The sequence below is a fragment of the Silene latifolia genome, chromosome 2, assembly GCF_048544455.1.
Source record: "Silene latifolia isolate original U9 population chromosome 2, ASM4854445v1, whole genome shotgun sequence".
Classification (NCBI taxonomy): domain Eukaryota; kingdom Viridiplantae; phylum Streptophyta; class Magnoliopsida; order Caryophyllales; family Caryophyllaceae; genus Silene; species Silene latifolia.
In genome coordinates, this window is record NC_133527.1 from 61699131 (window position 1) to 61705196 (window position 6066).

A 6066-nucleotide genomic window follows, 5' to 3' on the forward strand; every position below is an offset into this window, starting at 1 on the left:
CCCGAGGAAGCATATGGAGGTGTTTACGGACTACTATTCTACTATCCCCGCCACAAAGGGGGTAACTCAAGACAAGATTAAGGAGGTTCTATTTCCTTTTTCTTTGACTGACTCAGCCAGGGAGTGGCTGACTTATTTGGATCGTACGGCCGCGGGGGTTAGAGACTGGGAGACCCTTTCTCTTGCTTTTTATAAGAGATATTTCCCTCCACAGCGCACCAATCAGCTGAGGCAAAGATCACAAGTTTCAAGCAGGCACCTGGTGAGACTTTCTATGAGGCATGGTCCCGTTTCAAGAAGTTGGTGAGGTCTCTTCCTCACCATGGTTTTGATCCGTGGTTTCTGTCCAACCAGTTCTACAATGGGATGTACGATGATCACAGAGCCATACTTGATGCATCATCTAACGGAAGATTCCAAGAGAACACTGACGATGCTAAGGGATGGGCCCTTATTGAAGAGATGGCGAACCACTGTGCTGAGTATGGAAATCCGAGGGATGGTATTAGAACAGTTCATGTAGTCGATAAGCAAGTTGTGGCTCAACTGGAAGCCATGAATGCTAGATTTGATAAGTGGGAGTTGCATTCTGCTGGGGAGCCTTAGATGGTCCATTTTCTTACTAGAGGGGAGACTGTCACATGTGAGAAGTGTGGGAGCAACGACGGTCACACTGTTTTTGGCTGTCTTACAGAGAAGGAACATGTCCTTGCTTTTCAACAATACAGGCAAGGAAGGGGTTCCTATTATAACAACCAAGGGGCCATCCATCCCAATTTGAGGTGGACAAGTCAAAATGTGCTCAATCCTACCCATCCTCCGCAGCACCAGCAGTCGTATGTCCCTCCACATAAGACTCAACAAGGCTTTCTGAAGCCTCCTTCCTTTCATACACCTAATCAAGGTGCATCATCTTCTGGTGGAGTAAGTGAGCTAGATGAGTTGAAGACAATGTTGCAGTCTTTAACAAAGTAGTGGCAGCTGAGTGATCAACAAAAAGACGCATCTATCAAGCCGCGAACCAGTCCACAAGGAAACCGGGTCATTTACCGTCACAAGCTGATAAGAATCCACATGAGACGGTAAATTTAATTAATTTGAGGAGCGGTCGTTCATATGAGGGACCGGACGTGTTGAAATCAGACCCGATGAAAGAAATAATTGCTGATGAATAGTGTTCTGGTGAACAAAAGGAGCTGACGACAAGGAAAGTACTCGATCGACTGATTACAGGGGGTCGATCGAGTGATTTTGCTGAAGAAAGGACTCGATCGAGTAAAATTTCTACTCGATTGAGTGAACAGGAAAAAGATCTTACTCGATCGAGTGAAATTTCTGGTCGATCGAGTGAAATTTCTGGTCGATCGAGTGATTTTGTTGAAGAAACAACTCGATCAAATGGTATTTTTGGTCGAACGAGTACTGTAGATAAAGAACAACTCGATCGAGAGCCTACTAGTGCTCGATCGAGTGAAAAATTGCCTGAAAAGCCTTGTTCCAGAGGAAAGAAGCGTTCGAAGGATTTGGAGCTTGATCCGGCTGACGCGTTGGAAGAGAGGAACAAGGGACTCGAGATACCCATCACGGTGCCCTTCCCGAGGCGTTTGCAAAGTACTAAGGCTAATCAACAATTCGGCAAATTTGCCGAACTCCTGAAAAGCTTGCAAGTCACTGAGCCATTCGCCGAACTGCTGACACAGGTACCCTCTTACCTTAAATTTATGAAAGAAACTTTATCGCGTAAGAGGCACATTAATGATCATGAGACAGTAGCTTTGACCGAGGTAGGGACTGCCCTAGTTCAGAATAAGTTACCTCCCAAACAGTCAGACCCGGGTAGTTTTTCGATTCCGTGTCATATTGGTACCCATTTGATTGATAACGCGTTATGCGATCTTGGCGCTAGCGTGAGTGTCTTACCGCTGCCTCTCGCTAAGAGACTTGGTTTGACCAAGTTTAATTGCACAAACATGACTATTCAGATGGCCGACCGTAGCATATCACGGCCACTAGGTGTCATATAAGACATACCTGTTAAGATCGGGAGATTCTTTATTCCCGTTGACTTCGTTGTACTTGACATCCCCGAAGATGCCCATACCCCTATTATTTTAGGGAGGCCATTTTTATTCACTGCCCGTGCAGTAATAGACGTCGGGGGCAAGACATTGACATTTTAGGTTGGGTATGAGGAATTGATATTCCATCAGTCTAAGTTCCGAAGGGCTCCCATGCAAGCTCAGCCTTGCAATGCCCTCTCTTCTGTTGACCCCTCTATTGACACTCCAAATGAAAATTTGTAGTATTGTGCTGCTATTATGACCCCTCCGCCTCAGGTCGAGAGCAAAAAGGAGGAAAGTTCGTCTGTATTCCTTGTTGCAGGTATAGATGAAAATAATGCAGGAGCTGTCAAAGGGTATTGTGCAATTAATGGCACTCAAAGTGGGAGTGACGATGCCAAAGCCGGTGTGAAAGGAGTAAGGATGATAAACGTTCGCGCGTATGTGGACGTTAACTATTCTCCTCCTAATGATTCAAATGCAAGCTCGTGGAAATTGAAGTGGACGATTAATGTTGTTGAGATGACGCCTCCAGTCAGAAGCCCTCCGAGGGGCTACTGAATTGCCTTGAGAAGTGAGCAGGGAAATTCCCCGTGTAACAAATTGTAAAAACAATTTTTTTAAATTTTCCGTTGAATTTTATTTATTACTTTTAATTAGGACAATTAGAATTTGGACGGTTTTTAGCGTAGATTAGAGACTATAGACTGTTACTTTACGTATTTGGTATTTTGGGATATCTTTTGCGAGTGTTTTTATGCAGGTTTGGGGAATTAGACGCAAATTCAAAGGAATAATGGCAAATTCAAGAGCTTACACGAGGAAAACAGCTCGATCGAGTACTTTTCGTACTCGATCGAGTGAAATGTGTTCGATCGAGTGATTCCATATTACTCGATCGACTAAAGCAAAAAAGGGGAGTTCTCGATCGAGTAACTTTTTACACGATCGAGTGGATTCATGCAAGCAGTTCTCGATCGAGCAGTTCTAAACCACTCGATCGAGTGAAAGTGGAAATGACGCGCAAGGAGTTCCTTAAACTTCCTTCTTTTTTCTTTGTTATTTCATTTCCTCCTCATTTCTTTTGACCCCCTTCCTCTTTTGCGATCAAACAAATCCCAAATTCTTCCATTTTCGATCAAAAATCGCTTATTTTGCTTGTTGCTTATCGATTAATTGTTCTTTGTGGGCTCTATATCATCAAGAAAGTGATCCTTACTCTTCTTTATCCTTTAATTTCTTTAATTTTTGCTTTTTATGAGGATAATCAAGGATTAGGGTTTCGCTTTTCCGTTTTGGGTCGATATTTTCGACTATAATTTTGATTTAATGCTTAATTTAGCTTACTTGATGCTTAATTCCCCCGTCTCATTGTTTTTTTCATGTTTAATTTGAATTTTGGCGAGAAATTTGCAATTAGGGCTAATTACAGTCGAAATGTTCGACTATAAACTGGGTTTTGCTGCTGCCATATGTTTAATTTGCCTTAGTTGTTGCTTCATTTGCTGCCATTGATGCTTGCTACCCTTCCCCTATAGCTGTTTACCTATTACCATTCGAATATTTGAGGAAACCTTGGGAATTTTTGGGCTATAGTCGAATTTTTCGACTGGCGAGGGGAATTGTCATACTGTTTTCACGCTGTTTTCATGGTGTTTAGCTGCTGTTTTCTTATCAATTCCTCTGCCCAATTTGTTTAGGATGGATTCTAGCTCGATGCCCTCTTCGAGCTCTACCGCCAGTCCACCCTTGTCTCTGTCTGAGACGGTAGTCCCTGCTGCTACTACCGTCTCCGCACCTGCCAGTACCTCTGTTTTTCTAGTTTCTACTGCCGGTACTGTGTTCACTACCGCTAGCACTGCTGCTAGCCCTGTTTCAGCTGCCACTATAGTTACAGCCACCACCACTGCTAGCACTGCTGCTAGTCTTTCTTCCTCAGTGGTGGTCACAGCAGCCACAGCTTCCACTTCAGCCACGGTGAGCACACCTGTGGCGGACTCACCCGCAGTTGCAGCTGCTTTACGGGCGACCCTAGTTCCTAAAACCGTCACTGGACTGTCTTCTACCTCAGGTTTTAGAGGCCGGGGCCGTGGTCGTGGTCGTGGTCGTGCTACTCCAGCTCCTAGTACTTCTGTTACTCCTTCTGGCACGGTCACTGTCCGAGGGGACGACTCCCTCGACTCCCACCCTGAGTACCCGCAGGTAATTTTCATTAATGGTGTACATCGTAAGAGGTTTTATAACTTAGTTGGCTGTGAGTTTCTCCCTACCCATTTCTTAGACCGTCCAGCACTTGAGAGGCTCGGTTTCTATGAGCCTGTCTGTGAGCTTTTACGGGGCACGGGGATGGCCGGACTTATCACTATGAGTGGCCACACCTTTCTGGAGCTGAGCCTTGAATTCCTCAGCTCCTTCACCTTCTCCTCCGGGGCACACAACGTTGTCCCCACTAGTCTTTCTGTGTCTTTCCGGTTGTTCAACCGGAATTTTTCGATGACATTGGAGGAGTTTGGTACCAGACTCGACCTTTCCTTTACGGGCGCCACTGTTGCCCCTAGGAAGGTCATTCGTCAGCTTTGGCGGACCTTATCCCAGACCACCATTCCCGAGCGAAAGCTCGCTCAGGTCCACCTTCCCCATGCCCGTTACTTTCTTAGACTGATGGGGAGCACCTTTTTTGGCCGAAGGGAGCCAAACAACATCAACAATAACGAGCTCTCCATCTTAGGCGGTTACCTGAACATCGACTGCGAGGGTCCTTTTACCCTCAACATCGCCTATCTGACCGCCCAGTACTTCCAGGCTAAGGGGGAGAAGGTCACAGGATCTATTGTCTGCGGTGGCATAGCCATCATTCTTGCCCGTTCCCTCTTTCTTTCCTGGCCCCGTGACTTACCGTACAGAGAGGGAGATAGGTACCTGAGCCTAGCGTCTATGCACTCTCAGACCTGGCTGACTTCTGACTACCGGACATAGAAGATAGACGGTTCCTTGTCCGTGGACCTTCCTTGTGACACCCTCCCCCGTCTAGCCCCTTTGCCTACTGTTGCACGGGGCGCCCGTCTACCACCCTTACTTGACTACCACCTCCAGGTCCGCCCACCTACAACTTTACCCGCCGCTAAGAAGCAGCGTAGAATTGAGACCGGAGAGGGATCCACACCATCTACGGGTGGCCACCCTTCCACGGCCACACCTACCCCGATCCCTACTCCTAGTCCTACTCCCGCACCAGCCGACCAGACACAGCCGGTCCTACCGGCTAATTTTGTACCTCCACTACCCTTTGAGGCGTCCTCGGTCATGGACCAAGGGCGTCGTGACGGTTTGTTAATTGAGATTGCAGATAGACAGGCTCGTATGGAGCGGGACATAGCTTTGACTTTGTTCCCTCTATATGAGTACCACTTGAGGAGACACCGTCCGATCCAAGAGAGTTGGCCACACCCTTCCTTTTACCGGTACCTAGCTGATGGGTACTGATGCGTGTCTTTTATATGATGTTTTATACCTCATTTTACACGCATTTCAGAGCTCATTTGTGTAGTTTAAGCTACCATTTTCCCTATTTCCGTCTACTTTCGTGTTTTTGTACATTATTGCAGAAATGTGAAGCATTCAACGGAAATTGAGCTAAATCCGTCCCCGAGTATCTTGCATTGCATTTTGACGTGGAGTATTCACTTAAGGAACGAGCTTGGTGCGCATTTCAACGCCCGAAAGACAAATCCACGAGATCATAGAAGTCAAGTACCAGCTAAAGCAGTCGATCGACCGCCATGCTTGGTTGATCGACCAACTCACGGGATCCAGAGGTTACTGTACACTGCTAGTCAGTCGATCGACCGCCCTGCGTAGTCGATCGACCAAACCGCTACTTCAGACGAGAATTACAAGACCGAGGAATAGAAATCCCAAAGCGATATTAGGTTTAGGAATGTTGTTACGTATACTTTCTATATAACGTAACCTAGTTCAGAAATACAATCATCCAGTTTTTATCGAA

The 6066-nt window shown here is 46.2% G+C and overlaps 1 non-coding gene across 1 annotated transcript; it reads right to left on the minus strand.

The window, feature by feature from the left end:
- Positions 1 to 224: 224 nt before the first annotated feature.
- LOC141645192 (small nucleolar RNA R71) lies at positions 225 to 329 on the minus strand. The gene has a single exon (XR_012544776.1). It is a non-coding gene; the product is annotated as a small nucleolar RNA R71 (small nucleolar RNA).
- Between the last annotated feature and the right edge of the window lie 5737 nt (positions 330 to 6066).